This window comes from Anabrus simplex, chromosome 6 (assembly GCF_040414725.1).
Source record: "Anabrus simplex isolate iqAnaSimp1 chromosome 6, ASM4041472v1, whole genome shotgun sequence".
NCBI classification, from domain to species: domain Eukaryota; kingdom Metazoa; phylum Arthropoda; class Insecta; order Orthoptera; family Tettigoniidae; genus Anabrus; species Anabrus simplex.
Window position 1 is genome coordinate 149,774,891 of NC_090270.1, and position 12,853 is coordinate 149,787,743.

The following is a 12,853-nucleotide window of genomic DNA, read 5'->3' on the forward strand; positions in this document are numbered from 1 at the left end:
TTCCTCCTTATGTTTCCTTCTGTTCCATAACATGATTTTAGATATGGTCACTCCAATCATGGCCATCACACCTCTCCATCCAGCACGTTTTTCCTCCAGACTCTGATTCCTGCTTTTCCGAAATCCCTATCTACCTCGTTCAAGCGGAGGTCATCCTATTTTTATTGTGCTATATTATGGTTCCACGATAATGGGTTTTCTGCATCGGCCGCTTTCATCCCTCCCGAGAACATGGCTCAACCTTCCAACACATGCTTCTATTTCACTGCACAGCTGCCGGGCTCAGTAGCTTAGATTGTTGAATACAAGTGGACGGTATCGAGCCTGACTCAGTGTGGTGGCATTTGAAGATGCTCAGATACGTGAGGCTCGGGTCGGTCGATATACTTCAACGAGCACAGAACTCAAGCATACGATATGCCTTCCAACTGCGACATCACGCTCATTTTACACCATATTTCAAAACATTGGGATGGCTACGCATAAATGAACGAAGGAATTCTCACCTAGACACTTGTTTACCAAATCAGTACCCGTTCTGGTTCACTACCTGAAATTCCACCAAATCGAACGAATTCCTACAATCTTTCCCTTTAGTTACAGCATCAAGACTCTGGAATACACTCCTAATGGACATTCGGCACGTTACTTACTGTCAAAAATTCAAATCTTCCTGCCGAAAGATTTTCCTGGGAACATATAACTGAATTGTGTGAGTCATTGTGTGTATGTTGTGTGAAAGAGTTTTCTTGCATCTATTATGCACTTAAATCATTATTATCATTATTATTATTCCTCTTTATATTATTATTATTAGTATTGTCACACTAATTGCCGTGCTGATTTGTAACTTAGTCTTAGAATTATCTGTCCGTAGTATTATTTCTTTTTAGCGTTACTATGTCTTACTTTTATGTTTATATTTTTAAATTGTATTGTTTATATTGGTTAAGACCTAACTTCGCCAGAAATGTAAGCCAGGAATAAATAAATTAATTAGTAATTTTTCTTCCTCCTCCTCCTTTTACCATTGATGAAGTCATGGTCGTGCTCTACTGCTGCAGATCCTGGAGGGTTAGTGGAAGGCAGTTACACTTTGTTGTTGGTTTCTGCTTTTGATTCAACAGCCGTAGAACCGAAAAGTCGCTGTTGTCTTCTGATCGGCTGGTCCCAACTGTTTTAGACCTTATTACGTAAAACGAAATCCTGTAGAACAAAACTGCACAGCCTCGCTCTGTTTGAAAACCGTGTACCTAGTTAGAGGGACACACACAAAAAAAAAACAATAATTTTAATATTAGTAGAAAACTTGACTTGACTTTCTCAGTCAAGTAAACATTCTCAGATTCTGAATTTTTTTTTGTTTTGCAAATTTGACTCACGTTTGGAATAATTAACCGTTCAGAAAATATCCATATTAAATCACCCTTTAATTTAAGCCCCCCTTAGGGCAAACATTCTTCTTGGCACGAGGTGAATTCTGTTATTTCTTACTTCCAGTGATGATGGTTTTAAATTACAAATAAATAAATACTCAGTAAATGCGGAGTTTGAGCTAGAGATTCGAAAAAGCCGTATATCATAGTAAGTTTGCGAACCAAACAGGAAAGCAAGCTAGTAGTTTTTGTCACTGCTGATATGGTGATCAGGTCCATGATACCTACATATCTACTTTTGTATTCAAAAATCCTACATAAATCGCCTGGGATTAGAACCGTGACCCTCTTGATAAAATACAGTGATTATTTCACTCAGTTGATCGCATAGTAAGTACCTCTGTAAGTAACAGCTGTCTCGTTCCTGTATAAAATGCACATTTCTCTTTGACCTTTATAATCTACTCCAGCTATTTTCAGAACCTCAAACAGTTTTTTCCCCCATTTGAAATTGTCGAACGCTCTTTTTTATGTCTACAAATACATTGTATGTTTTTAGATTTCTCTATAATCAATTTTAGAGCTAGTGTTGCTTCTCTAGTTCCTCGGTTCTTACGGAATACAAACTGATCTTCTGTGAGTACAGCTTCTTCAGCTTTTTGTTCGATTCGATGGAGGGCAATATTATTATTAAGAAATGCACATAAGTTGTGTATATATGTTACATAAGTTACTTAAGTTTTGGCGATACATTTTACCCCGCATTTTGATTGTACACATTTTAATTAAGCACAAGCACAAAGCGATAATGTGGTAACGATCACAAAGTTGATCGCACAACTCACATATACAGTTATTCCCGGGATCTTGAAAACGCTTGTTCTTGCATACTTTCTAATGGTACCCATGCACAGCTATTGAGGTCACCAGGTGTCGCAGGTCTTGATTCGTGTTGGCCCAGGATCTATTTACCATGGCTTCTGTAGTATAAAAGTCCAGCCAAATTTCTCTTCGTTTCTTTTGTCTTTCGAGGGGCAGTTTATTCGAGCTGTCGGTAGATGGGAGTCTCATACGCAGTTCGTCTATAAAGAACAGTTCTCTCGCGAGCTCGTATACTAGCCTCGACTTTGTGTGTTTCGAAACACCTAGAGCGGCTTTCAAGAATCTTGATTTCACTGCTTCCTAAGTCATTACATCTTTTAGACTTAACTTATCCCAAATAATATCTATTCAGTATGTTGCGATGGGAACTATTTTTGCGTTGAATAAGGCCACAGCGGTTGTTAATGATAATCTGGATAATTCTTTGATGTCAAAAATTGCTTTTGTGGCAGATGCTGCACGGGATTTCACGTGTATTCTGAAAGATCTGGTGGTGGTTTGCAGAGTCACTCCCAGGTATTTGAAGCTGTTGACTGTCACAAGAGGTTTCCGTCCTAGATATATCCTGTCCACCGCAGCTTCACGGGCACCGTTGCGGAATGTCATATGTACAGTTTTCTCGGTGTTAATTTCCATTTTGTTTTCCTGTACCCACTTCTCAATTTGGTTTATGGCTCTTTGCAGGTTGTAGGTGGAATTCGATCCAATGGCCATGTCATCCTCATATATGTAGATTTTTATATCTTCCGTCTCTTGTCTAATCATCTGTACAACATCGTATGTGGCGACATTAAATAGTAGGGGGCTTAATGGGTCTCCCTGTAGGACACCGTTGGTCTGAGTTATTGTTCTCGATGTGGTTACGCCATCTGTGATCTGAATGAAATTGGCTGTCATCAAGTTATGGATCAGTACAGTGAGCTTTTTTCTTCCTGTTATTGTTTCCAGCTTCGAGATTAGGATACGTCTGTTTACTGTATCGAAAGCTTTGGTGTAATCTACGATGACTACATGAAATTTTCCTTGAGGATGCCTTAATGTATCTTTTATGTCATCAATTAAGTTGTTAATGGCGTGGAGAGTGATTATTTGTGTTGCGTATACGGCTAAACTCAGGTTTCGATAATCTCCACATTTTGTCGCATTTACCTTGTTAGGAATTGGTTTTCATAATAACCCCATGACACTACAGCCCTGAAGGGCCTTGGAATACAAAGCGACCGCTGCTCAGCCCGAAGGCTTGCAGATTACGAGGTGTCGTTGGTCAGCACGACGAATCCTCTCGGCCGTTATTCTTGGCTCTCTAGACCTGGACCGCTATCTCACCATCAGATAGCTCCTGAATTCTAATCACGTAGGCTGAGTGGACCTCGAACCAGCCCTCAGATCCAAGTAAAAGTCCCTGAACTGGCCGGGAATCGAACCCGGGGCCGTCAAGTAAGAGGCAGGCACGCTACTCCTACACCACGGGGCCGGCTGGTTATCATAATACTTTTCTCAAAATCTGCGTAGATCTGTCCTTGTTCATATATTGTACATATCAGGTTTTGAAGTGTCCCTCTTTGTTTTTGTTGAAGGCACTTTTTGGTTTGTTGATTCTACTCCGTACTTCTGCTTTACCATGTCCATCCCCGGTGATCCTGTTTCCAAGGTAAACAAATGAGTCATTTCATAGATTCGTGTCCTAGCTTGCCCATGTTTATCACCATTCATGTCTATTTCTTCACCATGTATCGTTACCCCCGTACTTATTTCCTCACTAACTTCTTCCAACGTCCCCTCTATGTTCATAGTAGTAATATGATCAAAATAGCAGAGTTGAGCGGATGGTTTAGGATTCGAGTGTTTCGAAATTCATACGTAAGCCCTTACAGGACAATTCGGCAGGTATCTTAAGAATGTTCTTGCATGGTAAAAGTAGTTTAACACACCTGCACTGGGCTACTGCAGTATATTATACCGCACTATACCCCGTGGCGCAACAGCCCCGAAAGACCATGGCCTACCAAGCGACCGCAGTCCGGAAGCCTGCAAATTATGGGGTATCGTGTGGTCAGCACGACGAATTTCCTGGGCTGCAATTCTTGGCTTTCTAGACCGGGAAAGCCTAGTGATAAAAAGTATCCGGATATCCCCAAAACATACGTTTTTCATCCTAGGTGCATTGTGCTGCCACCTACTGCCAGGTACTCCATATCAGCGACCTCAGTAGTCATTAGGCATCATGAGAGAGCAGAATGGGGCGCTCCGCGGAACTCACGGACTTCGAACGTGGTCAAGTGAATGGGTGTCACTTGTGTCAGAAGTCTGTACGCGAGATTTCCATACTCCTAAACATCCCTAGGCCCACTGTTTCTGATGTGTTAGGGACACGTACAGCACGTACAGGTGGACCTTGTCTGTTAATAATAATAATAATAATAATAATAATAATAATAATAATAATAATAATAATAATAATAATAATAATAATAATAATAGTAATAATAATCGTATGGCCTCAGCTACCGTGTGCAGACATTTCGATTTGACGCCATCTGGCTGTATGCTCGTCAATTTCGACGTTCCGTTTTACTCTAGGTCCGCTAGATGGCAGACAGAGTAAACCGGATCTCTCTTGGGCGTCTATGGCTGAGATTTAATTAATTTTGTCGGGTAAATACCAAATGTATCACCAGAGATCTTTTACATGCCGACATCGTACGACATGGAGTGTCGAATGGACTTTTTTCCGCCCTTCAAAAATCCGACTACCTCTGCCGGGTTTGAACCCGCTATCTTGGGATCCGGAGGCCGACACTCTACCACGGATCCACAGAGGCAGCTACCTTGTCTGTTGACTGATAGAGACCGCCGACTGTTGAAGAGGGTCGTCAAGTGCAATAGGCAGGCATCTATCTAGACCATCGCACAGAATTCCAAACTTCATCAGGATCCACTCCAAGTACTATGACAGTTCGGCGGGAGGTGAGAAAACTTGGACTTTATGGTTGAGCGGCTGCCCATAAGCCACATATCACGCAGGTCGATGCCAAACGACGCCTCGCTTGGCGTAAGGAGCGTAAACATTGGACGATTGAACAGTGGAAAAACGTTGTGTGGAGTGACGAATCACGGTACACAATGTGGCGATTCGATGGTAGGGTGTGGGAATGGCGAATGCCCGGTGAACGTCATCTGCCAGCGTGTGCAGTGCCAACAGTAAAATTCGGAGGCGATTGTGTTATGGTGTGGTCGTGCTCTTCATGGAGGGTGCTTGCACCCCTTGTTGCTTTGCGTGGCACTATCACAGCACAGACCTACATTGATGTTTTAAGCACCTTCTTGCTTCCCACTGTTGAAGAGCACTTCGTTGATGGCGATTGCATCTTTCAACACGATCGAGCACCTGTTCATAATGCACGGCCTGTGGCGGAGTGGTTACACGATAATAACATCCCTGTAATGGACTGGCCTGCACAGAGTCGCGAACTGAATCCTATAGAACACTTTTGGGATGTTTTGGAACGCCGACTTCGTGCCAGGCCTCACCGACCCATATCGCAACCACTCATCAGTGCAGCGCTCCGTGAAGAATAGGCTGCCATTCCCCAAGCTACCTTCCAGCACCTGATTAAACGTATGCCTGCGAGAGTGGAAGCTGCCATCAAGGTTAAGGGTGCGCCAACAGCACATTGAATTCCAGCATTACCGGTGGAGGGCGCCACGAACTTGTACGTCATGTTCAGCCAGGTGTCCGGATACTTTTGATCACATAAGTGTACTTCCGTCTTCAGACGACGTCCAATCATTGCTGTGAACATGGCATTTTGATCTCGCACTATTACTACTTGATGATGAAACAACCTAACGGAAACTGTCAACATCAAAAAGTTTAGCAACATCCCACAAAACCTTAACCGTGCAAAGAAATACCATTATTATTATTATTATCGGGATATAACCCAGTGGTAATGCCTTCCTACAGTCAACGAAAATTAGTGAAAACATGAATTACATAAAAATATATATTAAGCGAAAACAAAATATTACAAGAATCAGAACTAGAATCATAATTTAGGATGAGAAGAAAATAAAAAAATAAGTACAAAAAAATAAGACACAAGAAAATCTTCAATATTAAAAAGCACTTACGAATAATGTAACGTAATAATTAGAACCAATCACACAGAATTTCATACGAAATTTATTTAAATGATTTTCTTATAGTTATCCTAACATAATTGCAATGCAGTGACTCAGAATTTAAGAAATATATCTTAAGATGTTCCACTAAAAGCATAATATGGCATTAAAATATTTACAGAAAAACGAGGTATAACTTAAATGTTGTCAATGCCTTAAAAACTACGACCTACAGAACTACTAGTCTGAGTGCTACAAAGGCATAGTAACAATTATACCATAATCACATAAAGATTTGCATACAATTCATAAATTATTGGAGTTTTGTCCTCACGAATGCGACATTTTTGCGAATGGCTCTACGGTTGCTTCAATAAATGCATTTCTGTTATCAGTTCCCCCGATTTATCAACGAACATTTACCATAGGCATGATATAGGCTTCTTGGTTTTATGTCCTGTCAAGAAAGTAGGGTACGTACGTTCCTCATCACCTGTTGCCTCCACCCCTCTCCTAGACCAACTCTAATAGTACCATCAGCTGCCACTTGGAAAGCTAGTGCTGTTCCAGCCTACGGCGAGCCATCTGCTGACGAATGAACCGGTTACTTCCTATTACTAACGGCTAAATTCGAACCTACACTATTGGAGAAGTCTTTAGTGCTGGGAAAGGAGCGGTAGGAGCGGAGCAGTTGTTCGCGCAACATGGATCGGTATCTCCGATTACCTCCGTTGCCTCCGCTTTCTCCGATAAAACCGTTATGCAAGGAAAGGAGCGGTAGTACCGGAGTAGTTTGTTTTAGTATGACCTATTTTAAGTAGAGTGTCAACGCGGCCAAGCCGTTGGACTGTTACGTATGGTACCGTTTTTAAGCAACAGATGTAGTAGTGTTGTTTTGAATGAAGAAACTACCGTAAACTATATAATACCGATACATCATTTAATGTAACAGTAATTCATAATTTTTGGTATATTAAAGAGAAGTATGTTATAAAAAGGCAACCTCATAATAAATACACAAAATTACTTCGGAGCCACAGACATACACCAAACAAAGACATAAATAAATAAATAAATAAATAAATAAATAAATAAATAAATAAATAAATAAATAAATGTTTCAGTCAAGAAGAAACGAAGTTCAAGGCTACATACGTTACTTGAAGAAATATTTAGAGTTTCCATGTAAGAAAAGCAAAGTGTTTGCTCGTTCTGGCGATAAAGTATTTCTTCTTGCTATGATTATTTGCCCGGCAGCAGAAAACATTCTCTCAGCTGGGACAGAGGTACCTTGAATATAAAGGTAGTATCCAGCTATTTCATGAAGCAGATTAGATTGGTTCGCCATTTGAGCCCAGTACTTGACAGGGTCAGTCAACCTATGCTCTGGCTCTACTTCCACGTACTGCCTTAGTAGTATCGTGGTATTCGACGTAGGCGTCGCAGCACGTCGCTTCTGGGCCAGCTTTGAATCCAAAAACGCTAAGAGATTTCGTCTGCCTTCGTTTCTTCCTGCCGCAGGCTTTTCTTCCAACGATGTAGAACTTTCTGCTGCTGCTTATAGCCTATCACGCCTTTGGATCGTAGTCCTTAGCTCGACTACAACCTGAAAAATTGTCATATGCTTGGTTTTGAGAAAGGGATAAGCTATATAGACTGCCAGTTCGATTTTCAGCTTATTGCGTACTTCGTCATGTATTTCGCCTAGAATTCCCTAAGAAAAAATTAATATAACATAGGTATCGATCACAGAAATAGCTGGCAATTAATTGTAATACTGTACAATAAATGGTGCAATATGAGTTCATTTTCCACCTACCTCAGACAGAGTTCGGCGACATGGTAGTTCATACCTCGGATTTAAAACGTTAACAAACTTCCTGAAGCCTTCATCCCGGACAATTTCGGGTGGTTGCATATCTATAGAAACAAACATAGCCATTCTCCGATTCAAGCGCTTATGCTCTTGACTGCCTGGGGCGTACACCTCGCTACTTTGCTCAGTTGTTGGTTCCAAACACTGCTTGTGACTCATCTTTAACTGATCAAATAAATTAGTTGTGCCGCCTCCCGTTGAAAAACTACGTGCACATAATTTGCACTTGGCAGATTTCTTCTGATCGCCTTCTGCATCGAAAAAATTCCGAACAGCTGATGGTTCTCTTGGCATTAGCTATACAGTGAAGGTAACGGTGCCAGAAAATTCACCCGTCACACGCAGCAACTGAGAGGAAGGAGTGTTTTGTCTGAATGAGCAGAGCACGCTCGCTCCGTTTCCTCCGCCACCCTCCGTATACCTCCGCAATTCTCCGCAGTAGTACCGGAGAATACCGGTGGAGCGCTTCACTTGCTACAACCGATTCAATCACTCGGAGGACTGCCTCCTCTCCCAGCACTAGAAGTCTTTCTCGTGAACAGCAGATATTTACTTCGCGGAGCGAAGTTCTCTGCGAAACGTAAAGAATTTCACCTTATTTTCTTGAGACGGCATAATGTGCCGTGAAAGCACCATTGATAACAATGTTTACCATAGTTTAATGAACGTAGGTTTTCGTGGCTCATTGTATCAAAATAAATAAATATAATTAACGGGATTAGAGCTACTTATTTATTACTAAAACATAGCCCAACTTTCCACCAAGTTGCATTGGCCTTTATCAGGGCATGTAAAGTTCTGCTTTTGACAGTGACTATAGAAATCTTTCAAGAATTCACGACCATGCTGTCAACGGCCTCCCCACTAACTGGACTCGGGTATCATCGCGCTGTGCTGTGGTGGTTGGGAGTGAAGTTACTGATTCACCGCCGTCTGTCGACAGTTCCTGGAGTGCGTCACGCAGTGCTATGATGGTGTTATGCATGTATTTATGGAGAACATGTATATGAAAATTTGAAGTCGTCCTCTCTGCTGAAGTTATTTGGGCGCAGCTCTATCTCTATGGATTCTCTCACAAGTCGAGCATAGAAGTCTTTTATAGGCGCGATGACCCTCGCCTGGTCAAAAAGGATTTGATTGTATTGTAGAAGTGTTCCGCTATGACAGACTGGCTTACAGCATTTTCTGTGAAGGACGAAAGAGCATTCTTGACTGACCTGATGTGTCCTAACAAGCTGGTTCTAACGAGCCTTTTTGTCATGCCAATATATGAGCGACCACAACCACATGGAACTTCATAGATGCCCGATGGTTTTTCTTTGACTGGTCGAGATAGGGATTTGAGCTTCCGGTCTGTGGTGAAAACTGGAAATATATTGTACTTCCTAAGAATGCGCCCGATTCTGTCAGTTATACCTGCCACGTAAGGAAGGAATATTTTTTCATTTTTCTGTAGTCTTGGTTTGTACTACCCCTGTTGGACTCCTTGAACTTCATAGCTCGTGCTATGTCTCCTGATGTACAGCCACTTTTTTCATGGATGTTGTCAATTCACTCGAGCGGTTATCAGCATCTGCAACATTATTCACCCTAGTAAATAGCGAACGAAGGAGAACTGCTTTCTGGCAGGTGTGAGGCCTTTTAAAGGTATCTTTTAGAATGTGTAGGTTTCTTGTACATTGCGTAGCTTAGTTTACCATCGTTCTACTTGTACACTAGCAAATAGCTTAATATTATATATTAAGCTATTTGACACTAGCACATCACGAAAAGGTAATTTACCTTTCATTCTCTATTTCCATTGTGAACTTGACCGTCTTGTTAATGGAATTTAGGTGCTCCAAAAATTAATTTAACATTTCTCTACCATGTGACCAGACCAAAAGTGTGCCATTTACGTAACTATAGATGCACATAGGTTTCTGTGGCGCTGTAGTTAATGTAGCAGACTCAAAGTGTTCCATAAAAATTTTCGCAGCCACTGGTGACAGAGGTGACACCATTGCTGCTCCTTCTGTCTGTTCGTAATAATCTCCTTTTGCGGTAGAAATAAGTGGATTTTAAACTAACTGCTACCTGATTGGTCAAGTCCTCAGATAGGGATTGTCTGATGTAAGCAAGCGGTATATTAGTAAAAAGTGACGTAAGACCAAAGCTTACCAGGATGTCACCTTCGTTTACCTGTAGCTCACGTAACTTCCGGAAGAAGTGTTTCGAGTCTTTAATGTGATATTCTGTCTTTCCTGTTCCTGGCTGTTACAGTGATGAAATATAGCGGACTAACTCATGGGTCGCAGAACCAATGCTAGTTGTTTTACGTCGCACCGACACAGATAGGTCTTACGGCGACGATGGGACAGGAAAGGGCTAGGAGTGCGAAGGAAGCGGCCGTGGCCTTAATTAAGGTACAGCCCCAGCATTTGCCTGGTGTGAAAATGGGAAACCACGGAAAACTATTTCAGGGCTGCCGACAGTGGGGTTCGAACCTACTATCTCCCGAATACTGGATACTGGCCGCACTTACGCGACTGCAGCTATCGAGCTCGGTGCAGAACCAATGGATCTCACGATTGGTATTAGTGGCACGTCAGTCTTGTGTATTTTTGGTAGGCCATAAATGACTGGAGGTACCGGGTCTGAATTCACTAAGCTCTTCTGCCAGTGCTCTGAAAGCGTTGAGCTCTTAACAAGTCGAGTGACTTCTGTATTTCTTTTGTGGGATTCCTTATTTTCTTATACGTTCTTCTTCTAGTAGGTTGTTCATTTTTGTTTCGTAATCAGTTGTATTCATGACAGAAACATTACCCTTGTAAGCCGGAATTACAATTATGCTATCGTCTTTGCGAAACGAATCAGCTTCTTCAAGTTCACATTTGGTCAAGTTTTGACGTGGTGGCTTCGCTTTTTTTTCTTTTCAGCGCGTTAGATACATCTTGACGAATTTCTTCCTCTTTGTTTAATGGTGAATCTCTGATGGCACACACTACCCCGAAGACAATCTTCTCTACTGGGATTATTCTCGGTGCCACAGCGGAGTTGAAACATTTCTTTAGCAATGATATTGAGTTCTGATTTCGTACTTTGTCGGACATATTTACTATGACCTTGTTATAATCTAATTATGTTGTTTTACGTTGCACCATTCTCTGAAATTTCTTTTCTTGAGTTTTTGTGCTATAATCTTTTACACGTTCGGCCTGCTCATATGTTACCCTGTCTATGAAGGCCCAATATTCAGTACGCAACTTAATGCTGATCTCCATGAAAAGACGGACTGTAATTGTGTTGTACTTATCCAACTCCCTACTGATGAAGGCCAATGTAATTTGGTGTAAAGCTCGGCTTTGTTTTAATAATAAATAAGAGGCTTTATTCCAGTTAATTTTATTGATTTATTTTACCATAGTTTGCTGATGTATTTCGTTTATTATTTGTGAATGATTGGCCCTCCTCATAGAGCAGAGCTTCCATCGTCGACCGTCCAACACCGGAAGAGAATCGTCTTCCATTACTGGAAGATAGGTAAAATAATACAACTTGAAGTAATAATGGATAAGCACAAATATGCTCGGCTCCTTGGGTGAATAGTCAGTGTAGTAGCCTTCGTTTCAGAGAACCCCGGGTTCGATTCTCAGCCGGGTTGGGATTTTAAATTTCAGTGATTAATTCCCTGGGCTCTGGTACTGGATGTCTGCGATTTTCCAACAACTGTGCAACTCATGCAACCCATATAACACCATACTCCACCCCAATAACACGCAGTTTCCCACATGCGCCCTCCCTCGTAGGGAGTCCTTACAAGGGTTACACATGAAATTAAATTCAAAATCCCCCCTCCCAAAAAACATACAAACCATACTGAAATACTTTTGCTGTGTAACATTAATTTGATACTGATTTTTTTTATTGCGGAATGAAGGTGTACTTTTACATAAAGTTGTTGTGCCTGGAAAACCTGCTAAGTGAAATATTTCAGCTTAGGATCTTGGCTGGTAAGTTTCTGTTATCTAAGGTTCTCTTGATGATATAGTGTATTTGCTACGGGTCTGCATTTCTCTCAAAGCATAATCACGTAGAGCTTTTCGCAGGGGCATCGACTGTATTATATTAAAAATTTGAGTGAAGAACCTATGACTACAAACCACATAGACCTTCTTCGATATCAGGTTATTCTCTGTAATAATTAAGAGGGGAATTTCTCAAGGCAGTATTATTGGATCTTTATGTTTTCTTATATATATTGGTGAAATATGTAAGGAAGTGGAATCAGAGATAAGGCTTTTTGCAGATGATGTTATTCTGTACAGAGTAATAAATAAGTTACAAGATTGTGAGCAACTGCAAAATGACCTCGATAATGTTGTGAGATGGACAGTAGGCAACGGTATGATAACAAACGAGGTTTAAAGTCAGGTAGTGAGTTTCACAAATAGGAAAAGTCCTCTCAGTTTTAATTACTGCGTTGATGGGGTGAAAGTTCCCTTTGGGGATCATTGTAACTACCTAGGTCTTGAAATAAGGAAAGATCTTCATTTGGGCAATCACATAAACATGATTGTAAATAAAGGGTACAGATCTCTGCACATGGTTATGA

General features: G+C 41.2%; 1 protein-coding gene across 1 annotated transcript in view; it reads left to right on the plus strand.

Moving 5' to 3' along the window:
- Window positions 1-12,853, plus strand: part of LOC136876218 (E-selectin) — a 154,725-nt gene that overhangs the window by 73,633 nt on the left and 68,239 nt on the right. The gene's annotated exons all lie outside the window — the stretch shown is intronic.